The sequence below is a fragment of the Pimephales promelas genome, chromosome 5, assembly GCF_988280905.1.
Source record: "Pimephales promelas chromosome 5, fPimPro1.hap1.1, whole genome shotgun sequence".
Lineage (NCBI taxonomy): Eukaryota > Metazoa > Chordata > Actinopteri > Cypriniformes > Leuciscidae > Pimephales > Pimephales promelas.
Genome location: NC_142773.1, coordinates 6,750,841 through 6,765,489, shown reverse-complemented (window position 1 = coordinate 6,765,489; position 14,649 = coordinate 6,750,841). Strand labels below are relative to the sequence as shown.

The following is a 14,649-nucleotide window of genomic DNA, read 5'->3' as shown; positions in this document are numbered from 1 at the left end:
TCGTGCAAATGCCTTTTCGCATTTTGCGCGACAAGAACTGAAAAGCTGCCTGTGAATGCCCTAAATGAGACTCGCAGAAAGACACGCGCCATAATGCGCATGCACTGACGCGTGCCAGAATACAGTTCTCTTTCGAGCTTGAACGAACAATAACACACACAATTATGCCAAAATGTTGTTTTGTCAGGTATCTTTATAACATAAGAAAAGTCTTATGCACGAAAAGAGTTACGAGGCGCATGTGAGATCCGCGTCTCAGCAACGGGTGCTCTTAAATGGCCAGCAGCGAATAAAGCGTTCTGTCAGTCAAGTTAAAAGAACAAAGGGAAATTAGAAAATTACTCACTGATCTTGACTAAAGAACTTTTGTAGCTTTAATAAGGATTATTCTATAATTTATAATTCATGCAGCGCAGACTGTTTGATAACTTTATTCAATTTCTGTATCCTACCTGTTAAGACAGGAAGGGCACAGGTAAATATGGTTTTTATTATGGATTTATGTGGGGAATTGTTTAAAGTTCACTTAATTTAAAAGTTGTTAATTTTTTTTTAGCCTAATAATTTTTTTAAAAAAGTTGATAGCTTTCACTGTAATGATGGTTTGGTTGATGGTTTATGGTTAAAAGTTGTGTGCCTCCGTTTTCATTTGATTATCATTGTACACTTGGCGGCTTAGTTGCAACACTGTGTTAGAACTAACCCCGCTGTGTATTACATATTTTAACTCTAGCTAACAGTTGCTAGGAATTGCTGACATGTTTTAAAACGGTGCTATGTTTGAGCAAACAAGACAGTGATTAAGGCAATATAAAGTTAGATTTGGAAACGTATACACCCAACTCAGAAACCAAAACTGTCCACATGCTCCACTTGGCCAGACATGGCACCATCTGCATGGGCTAAAACACATGCATGAGCCTGTGACTAATTTTGTACACAACACACTATTTACGCGAGTTGTCATCAGTACTCACAAGTATCGTGAAACATGCTGTGTCCTCAATGGACTGTAGCTTCCTTGGTGCAGTAGGGAAGGGGGGTAGCTTCTTGACATACAGAGGTAAAGCTAAGGATATCCATCTCAAAATATATACAAGAATTTGATTCATTTTAAACTGCCATTATAAATTAATTTAGGAGAAAACCATTACATCAGACACACTCATCCGAATGAGATAATTCTGCAAAAAAAAAAAAAAAAACTTTTCTCAAATAAAATAAAATTTAAGTCCCAAATTTCAGGCCCAATTTGTATCAATTGATTTTATATTTCAAATGTATAAAGTATCTGAGAATGAGAAACATACCGGTTCTAACAAAACCCTCCGGAATTCCTTTTTTAGTGCGCTTCCTCGTCGATCTAACCACCTCATCATCGTCCTCCTCTGCCTGGCTGGTCAGGTTGTAGTTGTCACATTCACGACGCTCATCTATAAATTAGACAGTTCAACTTAAAACAAAAAGAATCCAACAATATTTTGACATGGCAATGCATTTAATTTTCTATGAATCTATTTGATGAACAGAATTTTTTACAAAACTTGCCTGAACTTTTATCTTAATTAATGAGAATGTCATCCAATCATCCTGGGGGATAATTTTGTCCTTTATAGCTTTTTTTGTTTTTATAACGCTCATTTTAGTGAGCGCTCATGAGGAGTTTTATGGATGCAGTAAAAAAGGGCATGCAGGAGTCACCAAGGAAGATATAGAAAACAAACGGATTGAAAGAGGTGATCAACTATGATGATCTCTGATGGAATCTAAAAAAGAAAAAAAGTAACCTTAATGTGTGTGTTCCAGACCATGGCGAAGGGGTATGAGGACAAAACCACCAGCTTCTTGTGGGAGGCAGGCCACCTTCTGGAACAGATCTCTTTCTTGCAGTAATGCATTTTTCATCCCGACATGACCATTTCCTATGCACACTATGTTCAGAAGTCCAGAGCTACACGGTTGGTGAAATAGCGGTGAAGTGCGACGCTGGTGCAGAATTTCACAAGCATAAGTCCCATCTGCATTTTTCTGTCGAACAAATGCAAAGCTATATTGTCCCTCAAAAGAAAACAACTGTCCTTTTCTTTAACAGAGACAAACACTTCAGGATTTTTTTGGCTCTTGTCCACTTTTGATTGCTTGATTTCAGACAAACGCCTAGTCACTTGTTCCAAGGGACTTCTCCTGCTCCTCACGTGTTTCTTGACTTATTGTAGGTAGTTTTCGAATGGAAAACAGGAAATGTCATTCAAGGAACAGTTGAAGTGGCTTGCATCCTCTTTGAGATGAATTAGTGCATGTACGTTGTATACAGGAAAGGTCTTGCCATACAGGTCAGCACAGAAGTGTTTGATAAGGTCCTGAGAATATTTGAGATAGGCATTTCGAATTCGCTCATCTGACTCCAGCATTATCGACATGGATACTGTCAACGACAAGAAATGTTCGTATTTTTCGGGGACAACACGGTTTTCAAAACCACAGGACCCGTGTACAGCAAAAATTGCCTTAGTTCAGTGGCTTTCCACCTGTCAATTTCATGCAAACCCCACGGTTGTCGAGCAAATTCACTTGGCATCTTCCCTCTCAGTGCAATTAGTTTTTGTGAAATTGCATCCTTTTGCCTCACAGATAAACGACAGACATTTTGGCCACGAGTCAAGTAAATTAACAGGCGCCTAACTACTCCCAAGCAGACGACATGCATGTAATCTAGCACAAAGGAACTGACACAAGGAATTCCTGCTGCAATGAAGGGGTTGATACCAGTTTAGTGATTACTGTATTCCACTCTGGCGAAACCATCATCTGTTCGAGAAGTGCATTCCTGTTCACAGAAAACTATTCCTCTCTCAACGCGAGTACCTCTGATTAAGCATCTTTCACAACTCTCATAGGCAGTATGACCCAGACTAAAGCTTTAAATGTCCACTTTAAAAAGAACAAATTCGAATCGTAAGCTAATACCTTCTGATTATGTAATCCGTATGAGAGGCAGTTCTCTCTAAAGGTGCATCCGGAGATTATGTTTTTAGCTCGTTATTTTTTCAGACGCATTTATAATAACTCACCTAGCCTATACAGCACTGCGGGAAAAATATCATAAATATCCAGGTTCTAATTTATCATAAATATCCAGGTTCTAAATGTCTTAGAAAACCAGTAAAATCTAAATTTTTTCCCATATTAATTTGTGAATATTTTAAATGTTTTAAAGGGGGCAAAAAGTCACAAACAAATATCAGAAAATTCGTTGAGATGTATATAGCGCAGCATTGGTGTGGTCAAACTAAAATGTTGGTGTTCAACTTTGCGTTTTAAAAATACAACAACCGTTCATTTTTCGTTTTGCAACGACCGTTTGGACATAATACGAGATAGAGTTCTTTATTAAATTAATTAAAAAAAAAAAGAAACAATAATTACAGGAATAGCCTCCTCAAACCTCAAAGAAATGCCATCAAGACATCAAAGCAGAAATAAGGGAGAAACACCCAGAAACTCCGTGTCTTTCCCTGCCATTAATGCTGGGAAAACACACCACGTCTCCTTCCATTAATAATAATAATAATGTCTAGTGAGGTACACGGCTGTGAATACCAAAGTCCGCTGGCCGCTGCCATGATTTTTGGAATGACTTATCGCGAGAGGAAAAAAAAGATGTTTTAGTCACATAATATCGGTTAATGGAAACACCGTCATTTCGCAATAGTTTTTTATCGACATTTGGAAAAATCGCAAAATTTTGCGCAAATCTGTAATGGAAACGCGCCTAGTGACGCAAGATCGGCGGCGTTTGAGGGGCCCCTAATTGGCACGGGGCCCTGGGGCGGCCGCACCCAAGCACCCACGCTATCTCTGCTACAGGTTGTACTTTAACGAACTCCTCCTATAGTTTTGATCTGATTCTCTTCAAATTTGGTGAGTGTAATCTTAATTCCTTTGCGACGTTAAATTGTGAAGTTTTCGTCAAAGGGTGTGCCCTTGGCGGCCTTACAAATGTACACCCAATTTCAGCCTTTTGGTGATTTGGGATGAATATGTCATATAGTTCAATATTGCTTGCAGTTCCGATGTCGCTAGGTATCCACAGACAGCCTGCAGTAACTCAGGCATACAATGTCCGATCTGCCCCAAACTTCACATGTTTGATAAGAGTCCACTCCTGAACACATGACCATGCTCATATTTGGTTATAGCAATAGCGCCACCCGCTGGTAGCATATTTGGTTATAGCAATAGCGCCACCCGCTGGTAGCATATTTGGTTATAGCAATAGCGCCACCCGCTGGTAGCAGGAAGTTTGGCAAATACAAATACTTTGACATAGTCCTCCTATATTTATTATCATTACATACTGCCCACCATGCTCTGTCTTCCTAAAACTGCCGGGTGGCGGCAGCACGGGTGCAAGGGCCCTTTTCATCGCTGCTTGCAGCTTTAATTTAGAATATTTTGTGTAGTCTAGTTAGTTAGTTAGTAGCATAGTACATTTAGGATGGCTTCAATTTAGCATAGATTTATCTGTGTTTAGTACAGTGGTCAGGATGGTAACGGAATAGAGGTGGACATGGGCTTCTCCACACAGCTCGCGGTGAAAAGCAACACAGTGCCAAACACTTCTCCTCCAGCATTGATTCCAACCGCAGCGGCATCTTGATGTGAGTGATCATGTATATTTTAATCACAATTTATGGTTAGGCTAAAGTTAATCCTCTTGGGTTGACAAATGCGCCGGCGCATTATGCTTGATTTATTTTACATGGCGGCAAAATATATGAATATATGTCCACAGAGAGCATATTTGACATCAACTCGACAAAAATCAAAAGATGCCGATCGCGATGTGGGAGTTAAGACTGCAGTTTGAGCCAGCGGCTCATCGTGTCCACACAGGCAATTCACCCTCCTCCACTTCAGGTGAATATGGGGGAGAAAAGTCCTCGACTTCAAATGGCCGCTCTGTTGCAAAGCTACTTGCTTCACTCCCGTCACTCTCCATTTTAGAGTCTGACAGCTGTCACTGAACAAATAAAACTTGACGACTTGACTTGAGATGGAGGAGATATGAACTGTGTGCTTTCACACTGGCAGTTTAGTCCAGAACAGGACACGGTTCAATACAGTTAAAACTCAGACTTAAATGAGGATTATTTCATATTCAACAAAGAAATATGTGCTTACTTCCTACATTGTCGTACAGGTGTAACGTCTGTGTTAAGGTCTGATGTTACACATGACCTTTCCCACTTTTATATTATTTTCTCAATTGAATCTGTAAGCAAGATTTTGCCTGTTTATTATTAAACTAGGTATAATATAATGTAGTGATAGTATTTATTCAGAACAAATAAATAACAAAGCATAACCTCAATTGCATATTTCTACATAGAAAAAATACCTGATTCGAAGAGCACACGTGCAGTAAATTGTTTCCAGGCCTTTTTTTGAACACTTCTCAAAATCTGGATCTTGTCACTATACGGGGGCCACCAAGAAATACCATCTGACAACCACTCCTTTGCCACCGGGTCAGTTTTGCTTTCCTTCTGAAATAGTACTATTAGGTACATATTCACCTAATACAAAATAAAAAAAAAATTGTACTTCATTAATGCAACCTGCAATCTCACCGTATCTCTCTCTGCAAGCCTCTTCACAACCTGGCAGCAGGGAGATTCTGGTTTCCTGACATGCCTCTTTAGTTTTTGCACGACATTTTCAAATTTGAAGGCACTTAAGGAATCCAGGTTTCCATGCACCTTGACATATTGTGCAAGGTGCACAAGGTTGTGCACATTGTAGGAAAGGTACATGTCACCATACAGCTTTCTTAAGTGCTGAACAAACAACACAAACACACAATTTGCATAATTAGTGTATGCTTCAAGCAGAGCTTTGTTTAACAGTATGAACAGAAGTGCTGGTATACTGCAGTATGCAGGACATCTTTAAGGAGCACAGGACCAGTATAAAGCAGGAACCGACGGAATTCAGAGGCTTTCCATCTGTCTACTTCATTCAGAGATCTTGGCTTTCGTGCAAACACTTTTTTCTGATTTTCGAGATCTTCTCAGAGAGAATCTTTACCTGTAAACCTGAGAGCCTACAAGCCAGTGGACCCTTGAGCCACAGGTGCAAGAGTCACCTCATGACACCCAGGCAAACAAGATGCATGTAGTCTAATGGTATCCCACTGACCATGCCCAAAGATCTGGCAACCAGAGGTGAATATCTGAGATGATGCCCTTCATCAGCCATTTCTTTTAAGTCTTTCTCATTCCAAAGGCGGGCATCCGTTTGAGGAAATATCACCCTATTGTTCATATATTCCCCATCCTGTATACATTTCTCACTCTCTGAATAGCCTGGGTGTCCTTTAACATTCTTCAGAAAAGTTCTGGCTGGTTGAGCACAGTTGGTGTGAATTGGTGCCTCATGGTAATTCCTTGAAATGTAAATCCTTTCTCCAAGGCAATAACTTCACTAACTAAATCTTCCAGATACTCAATGAGTGATGGCTTTCTGGTACCACAGAAAAGCCCGATCACAAATGGCCGATGCTGGTGAGGTTCTTGATGACTCCAAGAATGGGCCAGAACTGGGTGGAAGAACTTTTAAAAACTGGCAACCCATGTACATTCGCTTAAAGTTCTAGGCATTCACCACTAGCCAAGCTGGACTTATTTGCCTCCAAAGTGGTCTTGACTGACTTCAGGATTCCAAAGTAATGGTATGTCCCACCAGCCTTTTCCTGGACAACAACTGACTCTGACCATGAAGTCCGTTCTTACATCAGCTGGCAACGGTGGCGGCTCCAGGGTTTTTTCACGGGGGTGGTAAGAATAAACAATCCCTAATGAAAAAAAAAATACTTTATTGTATTTGAAATATATTCCCTTTTTCAATAGTACATTACACAAATACTAACTAAAATCTTAAAATATATTAAAAGTATATTAGCATCATGCTTTTACCTATTTTCACAATACAACTTTTAACACACTTTAAAATAATTGCACTCAAGTATATTTTCTAAAAATATATATTTTACATATTTCTGATTTCTTTAATTTGCTTTAATTTAATTTGCCCTGCTCTCCCACCTCACATCACTCCATGATTCCACAGGTTGACGTGTTTTTTCAAGATGCTCCATCGCTATGTAGCTCCTGAGAAGAAACAAAATAGCTTCTGCAAATGGTCAAAAAAGCGAGTGGCATCCCTGGACAACTTGGAAGCATCAGCTATGGCAAGATTAATCGAATGAGCTGCGTGAGGAACAAACAACGCCCTGGAAGTAAATTGAAGCAGTCATGGCCTGAACTCCTTGCTTTTCCCCCTTCATGTTTGCTTCATTGTCATAGGCCTTATCAAACAGAATGTCGAGTTCCTTAAACTTGTCTAGAAGGACAGTAGACAGGTTCAGGCCAGTTGTGTCAACCTCTTCCATGTACCCAAGGAAATACTCCTTGATATTTGGCTTTGGCACCAAATCAACAATTCGTACAATGAGGGACATTTGTTCCTTTTGGCTTATATCAGGTGTACAGTCAAGAAAAATAGAGAAATATTTCACTTCCTGAATCTGTGTCTGGATTTTTTGGATCAGTTCATTTTGTGTCTGCTGTCCAAGATCATGCGTTTGGGAGCTTTCAACGGTTATCTTGGTCAGGTGGTTCTCCATCACAGGATTAAAACTGCATAAAAGCTCCACTTCCTTTAAAGGAGTACACTGAAAAAAAATAATTAATTGGCTTTACTCAATTGAATAGTGGACATTGGTTTCACACAAATTGTTTGCTTTGGTAGCCACTAACACAATTGTGTTCAATCAACACAGAACATTCACGTTAAATCAACACAGACCATTCACGTTCAAACAACACAGACTATTTTGAACAATGTACTATAACACATTAACACATGGGAAAGTAAAATGCAAATGGGACTTATGAAGTAATCAACTGTAAAAGAAAAATATCACTGGACAAAACCATTTTGCACCACTCAGTCCAGCAATGTAGAGTTGGAGACTATTAGTTTGCCAAAAGTCATGTCCTAATACAACCAAGAGCCAAGAACATAGCTCATCTCTCTTCACTGGTGGAGCCTAGTTTTCAAGCTTTGAGCCTTTCCTGACAGTTCACCTCGCATCCACCTCCATGATTATCTTTTGAATAACCTCAAAAGTGTAACGAAGCTTTGTAGGGAACTACATGTTTAAAGCTCCACTGTGTAACTCTTTTAGTTTATTCTTAGCTAAAAACACTTAGTTCTTTCAAAAATATATGTGCTCATTAATGTATATTTACTTCGTTCAAGTAATAAAGTATTCTCGTGAGTGTATAATATGCCATTGAAAATACATACGGGTAAGGGGTTCTAATGTCGGTCGTCATGTTGCCCCTCCATCTTGAAAGTTCATTAGCCAAAGAGGGACATACCCGTTAATTCAAGCTTGCTTTTCGCGTTTGTTTGAGTTAACACTCATGGACGAAGTCGAACTGGAATCCATTTTAATCTTGGACTACATTGCCCACCGTAGGAGTTAAAACGAAATCGGAATTGAGAGGAACAGAAACTAATATTCACTGGATGGTCATATGCCTTTTCACCGCTAGATGGGGGTAAAAATCACACAGTGTAGCTTTAATGCATAAAAGAGTCCAAACAACATTGCAGACGCAAGGGCTACATTCTCAAGTTCTCGAAGTGCCACCACACCCTCAATGACTATTCCGACGTTAGTGGGTTCGCTGTTGGCAGTGTCGTTCACAACATTGATCCCCACTGTCGTCATCTCTATGCCACTGAAGAAATTGGTCTCAGCCATTCCCTGGTGAAAAGAAAGGACACAATTATTTAAACTCAGACCTCATTAGGACATAAAGTATCTTTTAAACAAACACATTTTTTTCTGAGTCAATTTGTTCGTTTTGTTCGTTGAATGAGCAAAATGACTCGGAATTAAGATTCGTTCATTTTGATGAACGAGTTCGAACAGGAGAGTCACGAACGTGCATTGCAGTACAGACAAGGCGACCATTTAAGATTATAAAACTTAAACTTTGTTGCTGTTGTTGTTTTTAATGAGCGATCGTTTTGCTTGATTGGACCCTTATTCATCGTCTGGAATCGTTCAAAGCCCTTTGAACAGTTTGGACCTTGAACCGTTTGGTTCCCACTGAATGGAGAAAAATGCTGGATGTTTTCATCAAAAACCTTAATTTCTCTTCGACTGAAGAAAGAAAGACATGGACATCTTGGATGACAAGGGGGTGAGTTAATTATCAGCAAAAGTTTTTTGAAAAGTGAACTACTCCTTTAAGAAGTTGCCATTGTCTGGCTCAAAAAGACACTGTGAAGAGCCTCTATATGGCAAATTCCTTGAGGCAATAGGTTTTTTTTAAGTAAGCGTTTGAGAACATCTCGCCACCTTCTGTTTTTTTGCCTCCAGCAATGTCAGTTCCTGGTGGTCTATTGTCATTATTTGTCGGTAAACGCATGTCCAATTCTCTACATTTTAACATGCACTGGGCATGGTCTGAGCTACAATCATGACTCCTCAAACTACCATTTACGTTGGACTGATCACTGTGGCCCTCTTTATAGCTTTCAAACTGAAAAGCTTACAAGTAAACAAGCCAACTTCTTATAATTTTCTCTCCATTTGAAAGCATTTTGAATTGTACACTCTAAAAAATGCTGGGTTGTTTTAACCCAATTTTGGGTAAAATATGGACAAACCCAGGCATTGGGTTAAAATGTAATTTAAAAATGTAACTCAATGTAACCCAGCATTTTTTAGAGTGTAGAGTATGAAATACTCTGGCATCTAGTCCCCTTGGACAAATAAAGTCTGATGGGACTTTAAATGGGCCTCTTCGTACTATTTCCATACGATCCGCGTCTAAAACCTGTAGCGGCCAAAGAGCAAGATCGGTTAGGGAAACTTACTGTGGATGGTGACAAGCCTCTACCTACAAAAGTTACCAGAGTAATCAACCTTTTACAGTAACATCTGCAAAAATGCCTCGCCCGTTCTGTTGTCCTAAATGGTCTCGGAGAACATTCACAATATTAAAATTAATTAATCCAGCACATTGGTCTCATTCATGCACATTTTTCAATAACTTGCGGACTTAATGACTGTCAGAGAACATTTTCAAAGTATGATTCCTTTAGATGTCATGTTTACCGAAAGCATAAACACACAGTGTTACAACGGACTACTACGGATGTTCCTCTTTCTTTGTTTGAAGACGCTGAGGAAGAATGTCCTGATGATAGTGTTTTTAAGGTGTTACGGTTTTAAATAACTTTTTCATAACTCAGATTTCCTGAGTAATGTTCTGTGCGATTATCTTGATGCTGTGACATCTCATGTAATAATTCTGTAAAAGAAAGTTTCTAAATAAAATCTGTTAAATATGCATATCTGTAAGCCAGTTTATTTAAGATATTTTTTGCACCCCATAGGTTCAAAACTTATTTGTCATTGGGATGTACCCTGGCAATTATTTTAATAGGGTACAATTTTGTGCTTTTATTGTAGTATGCACAATTGTAACTTGGGGTACAAAATTATCCCTTAAATTGTACAAAGTTAGAAGGTACAATTTTGTACTTCATACCACCCGAGTGACTAGCCTGGTAATACCAGACTGCTACTTCACTTTGCTTCGTAGACAGAGTCTGGAATGGCATAATAGAGAAGTGTTTTCTCTCACTAGGGGGTGCTTCTCTGAAGTTTAAAATCATTGGTTACCCATAAGCCAATCAGATAAGCAGCCGCATCGAACCACAGACATCATGCATCGAACTCAAATCTATGATCGAACTTCCACTGTAAAGCTTCTGGCGTTTGCCGCTGGCTCTGATGTCTAGTGGTTAAACATGATATATAATTCGTCTTGTGTATATCTAACTGCCGATCTTTGGTCTCATTAATCTGTAATTTGTTCCTTGGCAAATTGTTTTGGCTGAGGGCAAAGTAAAGTTTTATAACTTCATAATTTAGGCTATTTTAACGTTGTATCCTGCTTTAGATGTCTATGGTTTTTTATGATGTTGATGTGTGTGCAAGCAATACCATGGATAAAATGTGTGAAATCAGAACGGTATGTATGCCACGCCAATTCGTACGTCCATTTTTGGCGTGCTATCAACACACATAATCGCTTTTCAGCGTGTTTATCAATGCCGTTGACTTAACGTTACATTACTGTATAAATATATGACCTACCCCAACCCCGTCCCTAAACCTACCCGTCACTGGGGTTAATACCATTTATGAGTCTTCCCCTACCATCCTAGGAGAAAAATATAGCTTATACACGCGGAATCACTCGGACATTTAACGGCGTAGACATACACGTGGAATCACTCGGACATTTAACGGAGTAGACATACATGCGGAATCACTCGCCATTTAACGGCGTAGACATACACGCAGAATCACTCGGACATTTAACGGCGTATACATCCATGTGGAATCACTCGGACATTTAACGGCGTAGACATACACACAAAAGATGACAGTTCGTTTCGGCATGGACATACACGCGGATAGCTCAAAATGCGTATACATAACACGCCACTTGACTTGAAATTATGTTGAGTATGTTTATGCAAAGTCATGATGCCATTTTGGGTAACTTATATTTATTAAAGATTACAAAGAAATGACATCGTATGACAAAAGATGGTTACATAAAATAAAAACAGTGAGAATGCATAACGTGAGAATGCTCTACATTTACATTTTGTGCCAATCTGAATATGTAGCATAAGTGGGCAAAATGAGTTAACAAGTTCAATCTTTCCTCGGCTAAAATCACTTATCGAAAAGATTTGCACAGACAGCAACTTCATATCAGCACGCCAGTGTGTTGACAAACCCGTCACCAACACTTTCCCACGCACGCAACAAATACGTCATGCATGTCGGACCCCACACGTAGCCGCCTGCTCTATTCGCTGGGAAAAAAACTGTGAGAAAGTTACAGATATTATAGTAATGTGCAAAGTATGTGAGTGGCAACAGTTTTTATTTGCTTTGTTGAAAAGTGTAATGGTTATATTTAAAAAACTGGGTTATCTGTCCCCACCAGTGATGCGCGGGTTGATCCGAAATGAACGGGTGTCTGCGGTCACCCGCGGTTACCCGCATTTACGGGTCATCCAAAAATGTTTTTAATGATATTCGTGTCGCGGTCGGTCGGGTCGTTTGAAAAAAGATGCCAATTAAACATTTGTATTAGTACTAGACACAATTTTTGATGAAATATACAGCCCTACACATTATTGGCTGAATAACTGGCACGAAGATAACACACAAGCTCAGTCTAAACAGTTCTCGGTTCTATACTAGTGATTCGAGAACTGCTGTCCCTGTGCGTTCGGTAGTACGCAGTATCTATGCGCGGTATCAGCTGCTTGTGCTCATCACTTCTCTCAACAGTGGCACCAACATGTCTCGGTTCAGTGAACTGTTGGAGTTACTGGAGTAAAATAGAATTCTGGATATTGATTTATTTCGATTCGGAGGCGACTGTCAGGCATGTCTGAAAGTAAGTAACTAACTTGTGGAGCAGCACTGACGCAAGACGCGAACTGTTTCGAACGATTCATTTCGATTTAGTGTAGGTTCGACCGGTTCACTAAAAAGAACCGGTTCAAAAGAGCGATTCGTTCACGAACCGGCCATGTCTATGATCACTACAGTCTACAGAGAGATGGAGGCGGCAAGCGAAAAGGTGAAGACTGGGGAGTGGTAGCTCCGCAAATACACAAATAGAATGAGTAAAAGTGTGGGAGACATTTGCTGAAATAATGAAATATAATGATGACCAAAGTGCTGGCTTTGCCATTGTTATGTGTAGGCCTGCGTCTTCTTGCGATGCTGTGTTGTTACACGTCTATGGCCATATAACGCTCCGATGAGCATTTACTACTTTTAAAAAATGCGGTCAGGAAGCGGGTCGGGTACAATATTTTTTTACTTTTTTTGCGGTCCGAGGTGCGGGCGGGTAGTTGAAAACGTCGGTCGGTCGCGGTTTGTTTATACATTGACCCGCGCATCACTGATCCCCACAGATCGTGTGAAAACTCTCAAATTTAGGATTGGATCTTTTAAACACAGCTCTTTGTTCCTCATGGGTCTGTTGGAAACGCTGCAACTTAATTTCAAGATTACAGCATGACATGGAAAATTTAAGGACTGGAAAAGAAAGTTGCATGCATGCATGTTTCCCATTTCCGCGGTCGTTACGGTTTTCGATTCCTCTAACCTACAATGTAGGTTATGTAGCTTTAGTTCTTTGTTGTATTTTCCTGCTACGGCATGTTTTTCTGTATTCTCTGCATATATCCTTCGTGATGGATATTGTACGTTTGTCGATGCAGCAGGTTCAGAGCACACTAAATGTTCTGACCGTATTTTAGCATGATAAAGCTCTGAGCACATCAGAAGTTACAGGGACTGATGTCAGCGGTACAAAGTTGTCACGTGTTTAGTTCTGTGTTTCTTTGGGTTCATTTTTAGTGTTCATGTGTTTAGTCTTGTGGTTTTTTAATGTTCTTGGTTACTTGTTCCCTGCTTGTTAATACTCTTCCCAGGTGTTTCCCATTGACCACACCCTCTCGTTATGTTAGCTTATTTAAGCCTATCCCTGCGTCCCAATTCGCATACTATCCGTCCTAAATAGTATTCGAAAATAGAATTAGTACGTCCCAAATCGTAGTATGTTGAAATGAGTGTTTCAAAGATACCCGGATGGTCTACTTTTTCCGGTCAGAATCCGAAGTGTAGATCGATGCACACTCTAACGGCTGATATTGCCCGTCAATGTTGTCCACATTATATTGCATTTGCAGCAGCACTGTGAACTTTTGTAAAGACACGTTTAGCCATTACGTTTTAAATGCATCATTATATTCAAATTGCAAACACACGAGGAGAGCATGAAAGAGCCACAACTTGCAGATGAACGTGCTCTCCGAAAAGGTAGGAAATAAAATTAGATAGAATGGAGGATTTTAACTGTGACAAGATGATTGACAGGGCAGTTTACGGTGACAGGATGCACGCAGCACGCGACAGAGCCGTCCGTTAAAGATGACGTGATAGTATGTCCCAAAGCTTGCCTACTCTTTTGCTACACACTCAAAAGTATGTACTTTTTCCTCACAAAAAGAGTACATACTTTTAGGGCGTAGTATAAGTAGGCGAATTGGGACGCAGCATGTGTGTCTTGTGTAGTCTTTGTGAGTGCATGTTTGTGAGCTGGTTGTTCTGTCCTGATCTTGTTTCTTGTTCCTGAGTTCATGTTTTTGTAGTTAGAGTTTGTATTTTTAATAAATAATGCAAATGGATCCTACTCTCTTGTTCACTTCAACCGGCCGTGACAGAAGCACTCACCAGACAAAGGATCCAGCAGTTTTTTGCTCCCGCCAGGAGAATCGTCCAATGGATGAGTATGTGCAGGAGTTTTGTGAATTTTGCCATGGAGGTGGATATTGAGGACGCTGCTTTGAAGGACATGTTTGGTCGGGGAATCGACAAGTTCCTTTATTCACTTATTCCATTTGATACCCCGCAATACACACTGGCACAGTATGTTGGCCCTTTTCATAACCAACTCA

General features: G+C 39.9%; 2 pseudogenes across 1 annotated transcript; both read right to left on the bottom strand.

Annotated features, from left to right (window-relative positions):
• Positions 1 to 1,316: 1,316 nt before the first annotated feature.
• On the bottom strand, positions 1,317 to 4,426 carry LOC120464156 (uncharacterized; annotated as a pseudogene). Its single transcript, XR_016168420.1, has 3 exons — positions 4,359 to 4,426; positions 1,788 to 2,918; positions 1,317 to 1,433 (listed from the first exon to the last, which is right to left on the bottom strand). The product of XR_016168420.1 is annotated as an uncharacterized LOC120464156 (transcript).
• Positions 4,427 to 4,542: 116 nt separating this feature from the next.
• Positions 4,543 to 12,175, bottom strand: LOC148981331 (uncharacterized; annotated as a pseudogene).
• Between the last annotated feature and the right edge of the window lie 2,474 nt (positions 12,176 to 14,649).